The 19,222-nt window shown below is 34.6% G+C and overlaps 1 protein-coding gene and 1 pseudogene across 39 annotated transcripts in view; one reads left to right on the top strand and one right to left on the bottom strand.

The window, feature by feature from the left end:
- LOC106873313 (partitioning defective 3 homolog) overlaps positions 1–19,222 on the top strand; it is a 220,470-nt gene that overhangs the window by 45,157 nt on the left and 156,091 nt on the right. The gene's annotated exons all lie outside the window — the stretch shown is intronic.
- LOC149134033 (uncharacterized) lies at positions 12,451–13,271 on the bottom strand (annotated as a pseudogene).

The following is a 19,222-nucleotide window of genomic DNA, read 5'->3' as shown; positions in this document are numbered from 1 at the left end:
AATTCCCACTACAAGATAGGGTTCATTTTTTCAATTTTTTTCTCTGCCATGTCAAAACAGTTCAACAGAATAGTTAAAAAAAACAGTCCAAAAAAATAAAAGTTAGAAAAAACAAAATAAAGAAGAAAAAAAAAAAAATTTTCAATGAGAGAGAAAGTAGAACCAAAATTTAGAAGCAGGAAAAAAGAAGAGAAAAAGAAAAAAAGAACATAACAATGTTCACACAGACAGGGAATCCTTGGTTCTGTAAAGTTCTCTAACCAGATAAATCCGAACAGTCAGGGTTCTCTTCGTTGTCACTCCAGTTGGCGTACTCCGTAAGGTAAATCCACAAGAAATGTAGCTCCCTTCAGGCGAAACAGGCCCACTAGAATGTTCGAATTATGGCGAAAAAACGCCACACAAAATTTTCAAAATTTCTCAGTCTGTCGTTGTGGCGGCTTAAACTCACCCACCAACAACAACCTACGAGAAACACAATTTTTCCTTGCTAAGCAAGTAATAATCAAAAGTTGCTGAAAGCAGTCGAAACTGCTCCAGAGAGCTGGGCAAAATTTACTGCAAAAAAAATTAAACTAACAATAAATCTCACCCAGCTCAAATAAAACAATTCCACTTACCTCAGTCGACTTTACACAAAGTTTTTTTTTCGGCTAAAAAGCCAAAATTTAAATTTTCACTCAGTGGCGGAGCGAACCCGACCACCACAGACAATGACCACACAATTTTGTTCGTAAACAAACAAACACAAAAAACCCGCCAGAGGCAAGCGAAAATGTTGTAATACTGAACAAAAACCTGCTGAAAAAAATACCCAACAAATTATTGCTCAGCTGAGCAACAAAACCGACTTACCTTGGCAAGTTCTTCAAATGTTCTTTTTTAAAACTTTAATTGGACAGAGCCAAAAGAATCATGTCCACTTCGTTCAACTGCAGCAAGACAACTGACAACTGGAACCAGAAGTAAGCTACTTACCACACAGCCACTCCTGCACCTAGCTACTTCTGCACCTATATATATATATATATATATATATATATATATATATATATATATATATATATAAGGGGAGAATTCCCAGAAAAAAGACAAAGACAGGTGGTGTAGACAACAAACAGATGTATTAGTACAATATATATTGTCCTAGTTATGACAGTAAACTGCATCTAGTAATGAAGATCCAGTTCTGGAGCTGTAGGGTGCATGGATTCACCCCTTAATTACCATTACTCCCAGGAATAGTAGTACCTGTCAGGGCCCTATCTATGGGTTAAATAGATTTCCCAAGAGTAGCGGAGTCTCCCATTGTTTTTGACAAAGCTGTAGGGAATGCAGCCCTTCTAGGAGAAAGATACTGTGACATAAAACTTGCTGTGCAAATAGTACCAGTGTTCTTGCAGTGCGTATCACTGGAACCTCCTTTAGTGACTGAGAGAGTAACAAAAATGTTTCTTCTTATTTTTTTTTTTATTTTTTTCAGTGTCTTTTGTTCTGATATTAAAAAATGGATTCTTCTTTGTAATTTCTGTTGCTGTTGTCATTTCCCTGATGAACCTTGTGTTTTAGTTGTGGCGTTTTACCTTGTTTCATTGTGTTTTCAGAACTGTTTTTGGTATTGAGTAAATTGTTTTTGTTTTAACTAGTATCTTTAACAATCTGGGAAAATAATCCGTATTTGTTTGTGGATCTAGATTGACTTTTTGCCCTGTTCCTTACAGGTAATCTTTGATAAGATCTTGGGAATAATCTCTTTCTGGTTTTGCTTCTAACGTTTTGATCAATGGAATATGTTTTGTTTGTTTTTGGTACTAGGGTGTTTCTTTATATTTTGCAATAGTAAAGAATTCTTATTGTAATTTATTATAGATTCACTGTGGGACAACTGTTTTTGTTACCTCATGTTTTAGTAAAAGTTACGTTGATGAGGCTGTTTCCTTGTGTGTGCATGGATCAGTTGCAGGATTTGTTAGAATCTAGGTATATCAACATGTAGGACACTAGGATTGGCTGGGTACTTAGTATCGAAGCAATTCATAGTTGTCATTTGTTGATTAAAATATTAATCTAAAATTTTAATTAACATTATAGACACCTATTTCTAGCACCATTATAACCAGATGAGTCCTAAATTTTGCCTCACCTCTGGTAGTATCATGCTCACTATAATTTGAGATCTTCATTATCGTTTACAACAATTTTATTACCATCTTAACCCCTCCCACCCACTCCTGCCACCCTAGAACTCTAGCGGGTACTGGTGGTCAACTAGAGGATCAGTATCTGACATGCTATTCCTCATCCCTTTATCTATCTATATACACTCACTAGCCTCTTTTAACAAACTTACGCTCACTCTTCAGACTACTTTATATCTACAATGCTACATCTACCATTCTGCGTTTCCTCCACACTGTAGTATATTATTCCTACTCACTTCTTATTTGAAACTGCCAATGGACCTTACCTATAATTTATTTATTTGATCATAGAACTGTAATGCATACCTATTTTATTCCGATCCTTCCTTCATTTTTGACAAACTGGAATATACTAAAATCCTCAATGGTGAATATTTCTTCATTTTTATATTTATCTTACTTCTTCATCTCTGATGATAGTAAACTCAGCTTATGGAATTCTTACTCAATATTATGATCCATATGCTTGGCATTCTAGAAACAGCTGTAAGAGACTCTAGATGTTCATATTTTCTATCTAAATTGTTCTTCTGAGTGGTACCAAACGTTTTGCTTTTTCATTTCTATTTTAATCTGTATCTACCTGCTCAAGGAGAAACTTACTTCTAGCTCCCTTCAATAGGCAGTCTCAACACCACACTTTTAAGTTGCAGCTGAAGCTGGAGTTTTAGTGGTAAAGCAAAGTGAACACTCATAGTACATACCTATTTCATTACATCATTTCATGTAAATTCCTTATTCTTTTATTCTTTTACTTGTTTCAGTCCTTTGACTGTGGCCACACTGGAGCACCATCTTAAGGGGTTCTTTTTTGTTAATCAAAGAAATCAACCTCAAGGCTTATTCTTTGTAAGCCTAGTACTTATTCTATCAGTCATTTTTACCAAACTGACATTTTTGACATAAACACACCAGCATTGGTTGTCAAGCAATGGTGGTGGAGGGGGGCACAAACACAGACAAACACCACACACTCACATACATATATATATATATACATATATATATATGATGGGCTTCTTTCAGTTTCTGTCTACCAAATCCACTCACAAGGCTTTGGTCAGCACAAGGCTCTGCTCCACCCACCACCTCCATCATCTTTGACCTCTCTATCTCTACGCTCCCTCCAACTTCATCCCAGAACACCTATCACTTCTCTATCATCTGAGAGCACAGTAGACACATACTATACATCCCCCTGCTTTTTCAGTTACCTTCCTTCCTCCAGCCTGAACCACTTCCATTTCCCATTATCTTTCCCTGCCTACTATCTTCACTGATCACCTTCTTTCTATACCTTCTCGCTGTTAGCCATCATTAACACCTCTCTTATGTACTATCACTCTCAATGCCCTCACATATCCACTGCAATCCCTGCCCGAAGCCTCTTTTATTTCTCTCCATCATTTTCTAGAATCATTTCTATCCTGTACACTCATCCAGTCTAATCTTCTATATGACCTCACTTATTCTCACTACCCCCAACGTCACTTGAGAGCATATTCTGGCTCATCTTCAACACTATCTCTCTCACTATTGCTCTCTTTATCTTACTCTGACTTCCTCTTCTTTCTCTTTCAACTATAGTATCCAGGTGTCCACTCTACAAGACACCTATCTCTATCCCTCTTTACCTTAATTTTTTACCAATGGGCACAAAATCACCCACCCCCTCAATAATAGTCCCCCACTCCCAGTTGAGGTGCTTTTTATCTTGCAAATTACTTGGAGACCTTGTCAGTGATGGTGCCATGTAAAAAGCACTGGTACTGGTGCCACTTGAAAAACATCCAGTATTCTCTATAAAGTGGCTGGCATTGGGAAGGGCATCCAGCCATAAAAGCCATGCCAAAACAATGGTGCCTGGTGCATCTTTTGGCTTTGCCAGTTTCTGTCAAACTGTTCAACCCATGCTTACATGGAAAACTGATTTTAAATGATGACATATATGGGTGTGTTTGTGTGTTTATATTTTGTTTGGCAACCATATATGTTGTTATTACAGTAAAAAATTTAATTATAAAAACTAAGTTTTTATATTCAGGGAATTGTGTTTAAAAATGAATTTCTCATCATCATCAGTTCTATTCAGTGTTTTTTTGTTTTTGTTTTACTTTGTGTGAAAAAGACCAGCTATTTAAAAAACACTTTTATTTATGATTTCTAAAAATGACTAGTTCCTATGCTGGTACATTATCTACAATTGAAGCATTTTATACATGAAAACTGTCATATTCTTCTGTTATATTGCAACATATTTGTTAAATGAACACATATTTTTTAGACAGACACTAGTGAGAAAATCAATGTGAAGTTATTTAAATTCTTAAGGCTTCTTAAGTACTTGTTATGGACTGTGTTAGTATGAGTCAAAGTGAAAATAGAAACAAAAGAGCTGTGTTGTTCCATGGGATGAAAAGGCTAACATTTCAGACAGGAGCCATTTATTTGAGAAGATTGGAAGGTATTTGTAGAGATTGTATATGTATATAATCAAATTAAGTTACAGAGGCTGAGTATAAAAAATGGTTATGTATGATGACCATCCTGGGAAAATTATAACAGTGAATTCAAGGCCACAAGACAAGATTAAAGATGTGAAAAAATTCTTATGTTGATTTTTCCTTGCTTTAGACATTTGTCATTAACAAAAAATTAACCTTTTTTTGCTCTACATTCATCTTGTGCTATGTATTCACTAATGAATCTAATTTGCTATTCCAATCCGACGTACGTACTTTGCCAATATATGCTGAGTTGTAATGAGGTGTCATATTCATGGAGACAGCACTACATCAGTGACAGAATAATTGATACTCAGCCATATGCAACTTGACTATGAAATAATACCTTGCATTAAGTTTTACATAATTTATTTTCATTATTAGTTAATTGAAACTTCTTGCATGTCCTGCTGAAAGGTTATAACTTGAACTCAGTTACAAATGTTTTGTTATATTTCACTTTGTTAGAAAGCATTTTGAAAAACATTACTCTTAAATACCTATATCTTGTCCAGCTAGGAATATATATGTTTGTGATGGAAACCTATGTATCTTTATAATTTGTAAAGAAATATCAGGGAGATTAGTATTATTATTAGATTTTTTAAACAGATTCTTTTATTTAGAAATGTGAGATTATCAGTTTACACAGAAATTGCCATAAGTTGTTGTAATTACCTATCTCAAAGGAAGTTTATATTAATCTATATGAAAATACCCCGTTTCTATTTTATTGTTCACTAACATTTAATATTTCTTTTACATTGTTGATATTAACATTTTTTAAAATTCTAAAGCTGTATAAATTTGCTTTCTTTTGCATCTGTAATTCATTTGAATATTTTTTTCTTCCATTGTCCAATACATTCTAGTGGGAAATTTAAAATGACATCTTAGATATAATTTTTAAACGTGTTTATCTTCATTTCCATTTGACTGTCATATTACCTTACTTCCTTTTAAACAGTGTTCTGGTATTTGTAGTCACTTTGATATGTTCACTTGACAGAACAGAAGAAAAAAATTGGGTCATTGTTACAATTACTTTGTGCTTTAACCTTTCAGCAAAAGATGTTGATAAACTCTCTAAAACCTTTGTTTTTTTTTTTATTTAGTTGTCATTCTCAGAAGTGTTTAGTGATATCTACAGCAAGCCTTATAATAATTACATCCTGTAAACATTTCAAAAAACAAAACTCTTAATATGCTATTTGTTCAAACATTTTCATTATGCAGCTGAAAAAAATTAAATATTGTTATTTGTTTTGTTTTTTTTACTTGTTAGCATTATAATTTCAATGAAGTTGGAAGAAAGTATGTGAAAATTGTTGTAACCTTGTTGTCACTTAGATATGTTCTCAGTCTGACAGGAAAAAATAAAATTTAAAGACATTTCTAAACAAATTTACAAATTATTTAAACCAGAGTATAGCTGATATATGTATGCATGTATAATAATATACATGTATGTTTGAGAAATAAAATTATTTAATCCAGGCAGATATTAAAACACTCAGTGTTAAATGAGTTTGGTTAACTATATCAAACAATCAGATAACAATAAGTACAAGTAGAATAAGGTCATTCTTCATGTATGACGAATGAATCCAAATATTTCTCAGAAGATTTCCAAGAAATTTGGACTATAAGAAAACAAGAATAAGAATGGAGAAAATGACCTCTTTAATTGGTAGTTACACCATACATTACCAAAGATCATTTCTATTGTACCAGCATATTTAGATATGGAAAATGGTATAAAATACCAGTCAAACTAATGTACCTGAAAAAATATGCTAACACAATGTTATCAAGGCAATCCAAAATGGGTTAAATTCAGAGTGAAATAAGAAAATATCTCTAATAGGTGAATACTTTAAAAAAGAAAATTAAGAAGAAATATAATCCATTTTAGATTGCCCTGATAACGTGCTAGCATGTGTTTTTGGATATATTAATTTCACTGGTATTTTATACCTTTTTCTGCATCTAACAGAAATGATCGTTGGTAATGTATGGTGTAATCACCAATTAAAGATATGATTTTTGTCCATTCATATTGTTGTTGTGTGTGTGTCTGTGTGTGTAATAAATGAGAGAAAGAGAAAATGGAATTCATGCATTGGTCCCTTGTGGATGAGATTCTGAACAACTGGCTGTGATGCATCATTTGGTACAGATGTGTCTCATAAGGTGACTTTTCAAAAAGTGCCTCGCTCATTGAACTCAGTTTCACTTAATTTGAATATAATACATTTTGCTAGGTGCAGGCGTGGCTGTGTCGTAAGAAGCTTGTTTCACAACCACAAGGTTCCAGGTTCAGTCCCACTGCTATAGCCTTGGGCCAACCAAAGACTTGTGAGTGGATTTGGTAGACAGAAACTGAAAGAAACCTGTCTTATATATATATATAGTCACAAGAGTGGCTGTGTGGTAAGAAGCTTGCTTCCCAATCACATGGTTCTGGGTTCAGTCCCACTGCGTGGTACCTTGGGCAAGTGTCTTCTGCTATGGCCTCAGGCTAATCAAAGCCTTGTGAGTGGATTTGGTAGATGGAAACTGAAAGAAGCCCATCGTGTGTGTGTGTGTATTTGTGTGTGTCTGTCTCCACTCCATCTCTTGACAGGTGATGTTGGTGTGTTTATGCCCCCATAACATAGCGGTTTGGCAAAAAAGACCGACAGAATAAGTACTAGGCTTACAAAGAATAAGTCCTAGGGTCAATTTGTTTGACTAAAGGCAGTGTTCCAGCATAGCTGCAGTCAAATGACTGAAACAGGTAAAAGAAAAAAAATATATATATACATATATATATATATATATATATATATATATATATATATATATATCTGTGTGTGTGTCTTTGTGTCTGTGTTTGTCCCCCCCCCCACATCTGCACTTCACAACTGGTGTTGGTGTGTTTATGTCCCCATAACTTAGCGGTTCAGCAAAAGTGTCTGATGGAATAAGTACTAGGCTTTAAAAGAAAATAAGTCCTGGGGCTTAATTTGTTCAACTAAAAACCCTTCAAGGCAGTACTCCAACTTGGCCACAGCCAAATGACTGAAACAAGTAAAACAATAAAACAATATTTGCCTGTGGCTAGTTCCTTGCAGGGGATACTATGGTTTAGAACAGGGGTAGAGAAACCCCCACCTGCAGGCGCAATTATGCCCATGAGCCCATTTTATTGCGCCCACAGTCTGATATACTTGTATATACAAATTAAAGTTAATTTTTCAATTATAAAATTCATACAATACTCGTATGCTTATTTGCGACATGGGTCAGGTTTCCACTATGACTTAAAACGGTCAGACTCAAACGGAAATCATCTGGCAATTGCCATTTGAATGGAAATTTTGTTTTCACTATAAAACACATATTGCTAGGTGTGTACACCCCACTTGATACCCAACTACACTTTACCTGAGAAAACTAAAAATATATTGCATGTATGGAAATCACTTTTATATGAAATGAAAGCTGAAGGATTGTAGAAGATACTGTGTAAAAATTATTCATATCCAAGAACCCCAAGTATTTAAATTTTCCTCCCTATTTCATTTCTCATGTTTTTACGAAAATATCTCTGAAATCAACACTCAGCCTCTTTCTGTTAATAGACGAGCAAAAAATATTTAAAGATCTATTAAAAACCAAAAACAAATTGGTAAAGCTTCATCAAAAAAGAAACTACTAATAAGGCGGCGAGCTGGCAGAAACATTAGCATGCTGGGCGAAGTGCTTAGTGGTATTTCGTCTGCCGTTACGTTCTAAGTTCAAAATCCGCCAAGGTCGACTTTGCCTTTCCTCCTTTCGGGGTTGATAAATTAAGTACCAGTTACACACTGGGGTTAATGTAATCGACTTAATCCCTTTGTCTGTCCTTGTTTATCCCCTCTATGTTTAGCCTCTTGTGGGTAATAAAGAAATTAAAAACTACTAATTAGGTGCTTTGTGAACAGGATTATAAGAAACTAGCAGAGATACCCGGCGTTCCCATGTTACATGCAATTGAAGAACGAGACTTTTCTGTTATATTTTCTGTAAGGAACTGGAATACATATGATTCAAATTTCATGAAAATTGCACATGAGGGTTCTTTCCCCCCTTTACACACCCTAAATAAATTCTAATCATGAGACATGTATCCCATACTATTGATCTTTATGCACATATTCCAAAATTTCAGTCTTCTGGAACCTATAAAAAGGATTTTGCTCCTGAAAAATGGAGGTCATGGAGCTCTAAAATGTGGGAATGAAGGCCCCTATTGGGGGTGGGTGTGTTAATGTCAACCAGAGAAGTTGAATTGTTGGGAATGTTTTTAACTTGGGTCTTATAGTATGCTTGTATATATGTGAGAGTATAGTTTCAGTATGAAATTGAAAGTATTAAAGTGAAAGTATTTGAAATTACAGTAGCTACATGTTATTGTTTCACTTTTGACACATAATACTGAAATAGTGGAATAGTTTCAGTGTTAAAGTGAAAGTATTTGACATTACAGTAGAGTGATGTTATTGTTTCACTTTTGACATGTAATACTGAAATAGTGGAGGAGATATGATATTACTGTGGGCTCGAACTATGCAAGTAGTTAAAAATTTTTTTTGGCCTAAGACACTACATAGACCCTAAGTAAGGCATGTGTTAATTTGGAATGAAATTGGTTGTGTAGTTCTCGAGTTTTAGGGATTCACACAGACACACATTCTCATCTTTACATATCTGATATTTATGCACACATTCCAAAATTCCAGTGTTATGGACCCTGTAAAAAGGATTTTGCTCCTGAAAAATGCACCTCATGGAGCTGAAAAATGTGGGAGTTAAGGCCCCTGTTGGGGGTGGGTGTCTTAATGTCAACCAGAGAAGTTGAATTGTTGGGAATCTTTTTAACTTTGGTCTTATATCTATTGTTTGAATTTCTTTGAAATAGGAAATATATGTATATTCACTGGGTTTGTAAAAGAGAGCAAAGCTACAGAAAACCAAACGACGAATGATCACGATAATCAGTCAGCTACCCTAGCCTAGTCGTTGCTACTCCCCAATGTAGGGTTCTTCACCATACAGTGACAGGCACAGCTGTAAGATGCATTACAGATCTATAGCAATTGGAAGGGCATGACCCAATTGAAACAACAACGTGTGACGTTTGGAGTAAAGGGAAATGAAAGTGTTGCCTCGGGAGTTTGCAAATGACCACTATACCGATAGGTAACTGGGCAGAAAAAATTTACAATCAATAAATATCTTAGAACAACCAGTCACTCATCTGGGAAGGCCTTGAAATCAATGTTACCAACTGGGGACTATGTGTGTCCAAGTGTTAATAAAAAGAGGTCTGCAACGAAATAATTTTACTCAACACTTTCCAAGTGAATCAGTGGAGGCAAAGATACATGTCATTTACTTGACAATTTATGCACCACATTGCAGAAATCACAGTGTAAGTATATCTGAAAGGATAGTCTTACACTGTTGTACCGTTGAATTAGAAATAATGCTCATCTGTTATATTTGGGTGACCCTATAGCTTCCAATGGTACTACTGTATTCGTCTTTGCTTAGGAAAAATGACTAAATTGTGGGTGTGAAGTCCCCATGAAGGGGTCTTTGTAACTTCTAACAAGAAGAAATTTTAGAAATATTACTTTATTTGTGTGTAATATGTATGGTTAAAATTTCATCAACATCAAAAATATCTGAATTTTCATGGGGGTTATGGCTGTTATGCATAGAATATAATTTCCAAATTTCATAAAGATCCATTCAGTACTTCTGACGTAGTTTTGGATAAAAAAACAAATGACTAATTTGTATGTTTGTGTGTATGTGTGTGTGTATGAATGTATATATGTATAGATATCTGTATGCATGTATATATGTGTACATATTACATGTACATCTCTATATATATACATCTACACATATGTATACATATACATGTATGCATATAGATGTATATCTATATATATATATGTATACATATACATCTATATGTATACATATACATCTGTCTCTGTCTCTCTCTATATATAATCTATATATATATACACATGTATATATATATACATGTATATGGATACATTTGTGCAGATATATATATGCATGTATGTATATATGTATGTATGCCTGTATAGATGTGAGAGTATAGTTTCACTGTAGTAGAATCAGTATGAAAATGAAACCATGAAAGTGAAAGTATCTGTCATTACAGTATCAAAATGTGATTGTTTCAGTGGAATAGTTTCATTTTTAAAGTGAAAGTATTTGACATGAGTGTTTTTGTTTCACTTTTGACATGTAATAGTTAACTATTAGTGGCGGAGATATGATGTTCCTGTAGGCTCGAACTATGCAAGAAGTTAAAAAAAATTTTTGACTAAAACACAACTGGGACCCTAAGTAAGGCATGTGTAAAATTTGAATGAAATTGGTTGTGTAGTTCTCGAGTTTTAGGGAATCACACACACACACACACACACACACACACACACACACACACACACACACACACACACACACACACACACACACACACACACACACACACACACACACACACACACACACACACACACAGAGAAAGACATACATTCTCATTTTTATATATATATATAGATATAGATACTAACTTTTTTTTCTGAAAAAGCAGTGAAAAAATAACTTTTTTTGAAAGGGGTGTTGCATTTTTTGCTATCAGTGGATGTCAAGGTTAACAGGAGTTACTTTCATCTGCCATCAGCTTATTGGTTATCATCCCCTTCCCTACCCACTCACTTGTCAGCACCTGTGTGGACAAGGGAGAGAGAAAAATCAAGTTGGCTCTTGCAGAATGAGAAACAAGAGCTTAATTTTCTTCTTTTTTTTTAATTTGTACTATTTTTATAACACTGAATGCACGCATTATGACTATGGGCCAGTTGGCTTTTGTTTTTCCCAGGCAATGGTAATAACAAAAATTCCCAAAGTGATAAATATAAATTTAACTGTTTATAACTTTGTTAAATCAATTTTTTAATACCCTTATCAATATGGCAAACGGTTATAAAAATCCTAAAAAACAAGTGCTGGTGAATGTGCTTTGTTTGATTAAAAATGGACTGAGCTTTATTTTTTTATTGAAATAGATAACAAGTGCATTTGTCTTATTTTCAATGGACAAGTAACCATTCATAAAAAATATAATATTGAGAGACATTTTGTGAGTAAACATAAGATCAATGAAAATTTGAAAGAATCTAAACATTAGATAGCCTCCTTGTAAGAAAATCTGACCAAAAGACAAGCTTTCTTTAAAAGGCCGATTCTTGAAAGTGAATCAGTAACTCGAGCTAGTTATGCGAAAATATTGCTAAAAAACTCAAACCACATAGCAATGGGGAATTCATGAAAGAATGTATCCTTACTGCTGTTCATAATATATATATATACAGGCACACCTCACCCTACTTCGTTAATTAATTCCAGGAGACATGACTTAAGTCAAAAAATGACTTAAGTCGAATTAACATGTCCCTAGACTAAACCGATAATAGCCGATCCCAGTTCTGTACTTTATTTATGAATGCATTTTCAATAATACATGGTTAATAAAAACCATGTATATTATGAACAGCAGTAAGGATACATTCTTTCATGAATTCACCATTGCTATGTGGTTTGAGTTTTTTAGCAATATTTTCGCATCACTAGCTCGGGTTACTGATTCACTTTCAAGAATCGGCCTTTTAAAGAAAGCTTGTCTTTTGGTCAGATTTTCTTACAAGGAGGCTATCTAATGTTTAGATGCTTTCAAATTTTAAGCTTAAAAACAAATAACTTTTATTTTTTAATACAGTACAGTAAAAAAAAGTAATCTAAATTTACAATTTGGCGGTGTTTACCGTACATGAAGGATGCTTTATGAATGCGGTTTGCAATAAGACATGGTAAAACAAAAACCTTTTTTAAGCTTAAGAAACAAATTCAGTAATTATTATTTTGCGATAGTAAAAAAAAACTAAATTATTTAAAATATACCACTACCTACATACAATCTGGTGGTTTACATCGCAGATGTAGATGGCTGTGGATCGTCAAAATCAGCAGCTGACTCTGGCTGTTCTTGTTGTTCGATGCGCTTAAAAAACCAGTTGAGAATTCCTTGAACTGTCTTCTTTTCCTCAAGGATTACATTATAAGGAGCAAAAGCTTTGTAACAAGCCCCCATAATCTTGGAAAAGAGTCAAGCATTTGGATTCATATCCTCAAACATAGAAAGACCTTTTTCGATATATGCAAATGCTTGCTGCATTTTCTTAAAGGTAAAGTGGTGTGGCTCAGGTTTGACTTGCTCTTCTTTATTTTGCTGCTCATAAAGCTCTATCAAATCCTTGTCCGTCAGGAGCTGCTTGTCTTTTTCAAATAAATCTGTGTAATCTTCCTCCTCCAAATCCATTTCCAGTTTTTTGCTTGTAGTCACCAACGTTTTGTTGATGGCAACATTATCAAACCCCTTAAAATCATTCATGAATTGCAGGCATAGCCTCTTCCATACACCATTCATAGCCATGCTCTCTACATCATTCCATGCCACTGCTATTTTCTGTACAGCCTTTTAGATATTGTATCTCTTCTAAAAGTCATGAAGTGTGATGAACTTGTCAAGATCAGTTGCAACTATTGCTTACTGCAGCGTATGCTTTATATAGTAATGCTTGAAGATAGCGATTATTCCTTGATCCTGCAGAAGAGATGTGGTGTTCGGAGGGAGGTATACGACAGTAATGTTGAGGTCAAAATCTACAATGTTTCGCAGGTGGCCTGGAGCATTATCTAAGATAAGTAAAACCTTAAAAGGAACCCCCTTCTCCTTACAGTACTTCTCTGCTGCTGGGATAAAATGATTGAAGAACCAATCTTCAAAAACAGCAACAGTAGCCCATGCTTTCAAATTAGCCTTCCATATAACAGGGTAAGATACCTTGGGTATGTTCTTCAGGGCATGGGGGTTGTGTGCATGACACACAAGCGATGGCTTTAACTTAAAATCTTCTGCACAGTTACCTCCCAACATGATGGTCACACATTCTTTTGAGACCTTGTCGTCTGGAATAGTTTTCTCTTCCTTGGAAATGAATGAATGGTCTGGAATTTTTTTCCAATACAATCCAGTTTCATCTACATTAAAAATCTGTTCAGGAAGAAACCCATTTTCTTCAATGATTTTCTTTAATGCATTAGGAAATTCCACTGCTGCTTGTTCATCAGCTGATGCACTTTCACCTTGCTTCTTAATGGAGTGATAACTTCTTAGCACCTTAAATCTCATGAATCATCCTTGACTTGCCTTGAACTCTACATCTTTCTCATCTGGATATTTTTTCTTCAGGTCCTGAAACAAAGACAACGCTTTCTCTTGAATGATTTCTTCTTGACTAAATGGAAAGAAGACTTTCCATTTCTTCAAAAAATTTTTGCCTTTTATTGATGACAGTGTTCTTCATCCCTGGAGCTTCAGATTTGATATGTGCTAAAATCTTATGTACAATCGTCAATACGGGTGTCCGATTCATCCCAAAAGATCATGCAATTGCTACCACTTTTTCACCTTTTTCATGGCATTTTATCATATCTTCCAGCATTATAGCATGACACTTAGCACTTTAACTATGAATTTTCTTAGAAGTCATGGGGGCAAAAAATAAAGTTACAAATGAATGAGAATGAAAGTAGCCGAAAAACAGATGTAAACAAATCTGAATTCAAAACAATCACAGGAATCATGAGTGACAACAGTACATATTGGAACTGCAGTGCAATATAAGCTCCGAAAGATCGATAAATAAGACAACACAGCTGATTTCATGATTTCATTCACTAAGCTACACTACTTTATGGTGTGTCTTAACATTTACTGTACATATTTTAATATGATTTTACATGCTTTTATTCTTATTTATTGTACAGTAACATGATTTTATGTGCTTTTAATAGTTTTCTAGTGATTTTACAATTCCAATATTTGTGGCGGACAGACGTAAAGTCGAGTAAAATGACTGAACTTGATTTTTATTTTTCCATATATTATTTTTGAAAATCAACGTATAATCGAGAATAACTTAAGCTGAGGTATGCTTGTACAGAAAACTTAGTTTGCTTGTAAATATCACCTTATCAAGAAGAACTGTTTCTGATTGTATTAAAGATATTGCTGATGACATTCAAAATTCTCTAAAATCTGATGCAGCAGAATTTGTATTGTATTCATTAGCTATTGATGAGACAACTGCTCAGATGGCAATATTTATCCATGGAATAACTGCAAAATTCAATATTTGAGAAGAATTTCTTGCCTTGAAATCAATGTACAGAACAACTAGAAGTGAAGATCTATTTCAAATGGTCGACTCAGACGTAAAGGATTTTGATTTATCAAATGAAAAAATGAGTGGTCTTGCTACAGATGGCGCTCCATCTATGGTAGGTCGTGAAAAAGGGTTTGTAGCTCTGATTAACAATGAATTTAAGAAGCATCTTTTGGATCTGGAAACTTTGTGTGTCACTGCTTTATTCATATGGAAAGTTTATGTGCAAAATCTTTCAAGATGAGCAATGTAATGAAAGTTGTAACTAAGGCTGTTAATTTGATAAAAAGCAAAGGGTTGAATAATAGGGAATTTAAAGAATTTTTGAAAGATCTTGAAGCCGAATATGGAGATTTATTGTACCCTTGTGAAGTTAGGTGGTTAGGTAAGGCCCAAATGCTTAAGTGATTTTATGAACTGAAGGAAGAAGTGAAAATTTTTATGGATATTAAGTGTTCCTATTATAGAACTGGAAGATAAAAAGTTTCAGAGTGATTTAGCATTTTTAGTCATTTAAATAATTTGAAATTGTTACTACAAGGTTCCAATCAGCTAATAATCAGTTTGCTTTCTCATATCAAAAGCTTTGAATCGATGATTCATTTATTTGTCTCGCAATTGAAAAGAAAGTGCTTCACACATTTTCTGAGATTGAGCAAACAAAATCCTGAATCAACAAAGGAATATTCTGATGAGTGTGAAAGTCTTTCGAAGAAATTTGAAAGTAGATTTGAAGAAATACAAGATAAAATCGAACTACATGGTTTTGTCCTGAGGAGGCTCCATATTCCTTACAATTAGAATTGATTTTCAGTTGGATAACTTAATAAAATTGAAATATAATAATCTGTCTTTATTGGACTTCTACAAATCCATCAATCCTGAGAAATTAAAGTTAAGGTTAATTAGTTTTGATAAAATAATCACTAGGATCAATTTGTTTAAATATGTCATTTACATATAATGTTATTTAGGTATTAGTATAATTTTTCCAAATTAAATTCAGTCTGTGCTTGATTGTTATGGTTTCTCCTACATTAGGATAGGTACATTTTGAAAAATATAGAATACCTCATAAGTAATATAAACATTTTAAATTCAGTGGCAGCATTAATGAAGATGTTACACATTAATTTAATGTGTTAAACTCGTCTTTATTAATGTATATCAAATTATACAAAGATAAAAACAAGATTTACACAGATACAAGGGTCAGAACTTGTGATCTGCCTGCGGATCTTTTTCTTTGGAAATTTTTGCCTGCTACACTAAAAAGTTTCCCAACCCCTGGTTTAGAATGACTTGGATGGAGTACCAGTGGAACTTATATCCTTACTGTTGATGACATCAGATAACTGAAGACAGTGAACATGCTTTAAACAGTATATATCCAAGTTAAAATAATTATAATGATCATCATCATCATTTAACATCTACCTTCCATGCTGGCATGGGTTTGATGGTTTGACTGAAACTGGTAAACTGGAGAGCTGTACCAGGTTCCAGTCTGATTTGGCAAGGTTTATATAGCTGGATTCCCTTCCTAGCACCAACCACTCCAAGTATGTAATGGATACTTTTTATGTGACACAACTCTGATTTCTCTTGGCTTGACAAGTCTTCTCAAGCACAGCATATCACCAAAGGTCTTGGCCACTAATCACCTCCGTGAGTCCCAACGTTTGAAGGGTGCTTTTTATGTGTCACTAACATGGGTGCTTGTTATGTGACACCAGCATCAGCCGCAACTACAGTTTCACTTGACTTAACCAGTCTTTTCAAGCATGGCATATCGCTAAAGGTATTGATCACTTGTCATTGCTTCTGTGAGGCCCAATATATACAATATTGTTATGGGGATATTAATACCAATAATAATAATAATGGAACACCCCTCCTATGTGATGAGTGGTATGTGAAAGTCGTTACAAATACTGTGAAGTAGAAAGTTGAATGGGTCAAGAAGTCAGCCAGGTTGGTCATAGATAGTTGTGTCTTAGTTGTCTAACTAACCACACCGCTATATCGGAGTGGACTTTATAACAGTCTGACTTTGGATTACAACAGTGGTGACATGGAATTAACAAACTCAGAAGGAGCTATGAAACTCACAAAAGTTTTTTGTATGAATTTTACAGTATACAAAAGCTTAAAATGATGGAAGATTTGTTGGCCAGTTTGTTCGAGTTGCAAAAACAGCATCAACAGCTGCAGAAACAGCAACAACAACAATTACTACTGCAAGAACAACAACAATAACAACTGTAAGGACAACAACAACAACAATTACCATTACAACAACAAAAGCTGCAATTAATGAATAGTAAGTCATCCAAAAATGCTGAAAATATGTTCTCGCTAGATTATGTTGCAAACTCAATAATGGAATTTAAGTATGAACCAGACGAAGGAGTTACCTTCAAGGCGTACTATAGAAGATACGAACAGATCTTCAATAAAGGGTGCAAAGATTAGGACGACGATATGCAAATGTGTCTAATCCTAAGAAAACTGGCAGCAGGAGTGTTACAGCAATTATGTACTCCTGTAAAAAAACTTCTGGCATAAACTTTAGAAATACATTAGACACTGTTAGCAAGAAAAGCACATTGTTCAATATACATTGGAAATGATTGAACCTAGAAAAGAAGGAGGAGGAGGACTACTTCACGTGCTGGTAGAGTTAACAGGGAATGTGTAAAGTTCAAATTGGATGAATTAATGCCAGACATGTTCAAGTGCCTGATATTTACTCAGGGTCTAACTGCAGAAGACACAGAAGAAAGAACAAGAATTCTCGCTAAGCTGGAACAAAACCAAGCTGTAACCTTACAACAAGTGTCAGAAGAGTGTGAAAGAATAGTAGATTTAAGGTATGTCACAGAGAAAATTGAACATAAAGATTGCTCCCACGTGAAACAAGTGCAAAACAGGCAGAATAGAAATCAAGTGTGTACTAAAATACACAACAAACAGGACAAAAATCAGGAAACAAATCCATGTTTTGCATGTGGAATTGTACACCTGAGAAAAAACTGCCCATTTAAGTGAAATCTTTTCATTCTAGAAAAATCGGACACGTAAAAGTGCATGGTAAAATCAAGATCACAAAACATTGGGAAAAAAGAATAAACAAGATGTCATCGAAAGAAAATGGTAATATAACAAAGGAGAAATTTGTACTCACCACCCATATGTTTATTCTACTACCTGCAGTAACCACTAGTTCAGGGATCAAAGAATCTTGACTGCTTCTCTAGGTTGATGAAGTAAGTTGCCTTACTAGGAGAAGTAGTATTTCTTCTTGACACAAAATCGAATTGCATCTCATGTAAACTAACTGTCTTTCTAATTACTTGAGTTAAAATGCTATCTGTAACTTTACTGATCTGGTCCAGCCATTTAATACTCCTGTAACTACACCTCTCTAAGGTATTTCCTTTACCCTTGTAACAGTTGATTATAATGCTACACCATTCTCAGTTATGTTACCTTCCAGTACAACTTGATTTACTGTAAAGGAGACTAGACTGTATCTCACACTGTCAGATAGTTTAAGCATCTCAAGAGTAATTTCTGATGGACCAGAGGGTTTTCCTGTCTTTATATCCTTAATTGATTTTCTCATCATATTATTGTCAGCTAGAATAGCTACTCCCTCTGATGGGTTCACATTTAGAAGGCTGTTTTTCTTTCATGCTTGCTTTACATTTAATAGTTTATCATAGTGGCACTTCCATGCTGCCTCTTTTCAGAATCATTAAGTGCAAGTGTACCATTATCCATCCATACACACTTCTCTCCCATAATATCTCTATTTTCTCAGATACACTGTCTTCCAATCTGGAATGTCTCATACTGCTGGTCCTTGTGCCACACAACATAGGTTAACCTCCTCTTTTTTGCTTCTCTCCTTGCTAAATATACCTGTTAACTAGCTTCTCTTCTGGATACTGCATATAATTCTCTGCTGCCCTCATTCTTCCAATTCTTTGAAGCCTGTCTCTTCACTTTTATAGCTTTGTCTACTTCACATCACTCTTAGTCTGGCTATGACTTTGTACCAGCCACAGATTTGGTCTGTAACCCTCAATGGTTGTCCTGTAAGAACTTCCAGTTGTTCTGTCATACCCCTCTATCTCCTCATCAAATGTTT

The sequence above is a fragment of the Octopus bimaculoides genome, chromosome 9, assembly GCF_046866305.1.
Source record: "Octopus bimaculoides isolate indiv1 chromosome 9, ASM4686630v1, whole genome shotgun sequence".
Classification (NCBI taxonomy): Eukaryota; Metazoa; Mollusca; class Cephalopoda; order Octopoda; family Octopodidae; genus Octopus; species Octopus bimaculoides.
Note: the sequence above shows the minus strand (reverse complement) of the source record. Positions and strands in the feature narration are given on the sequence as shown.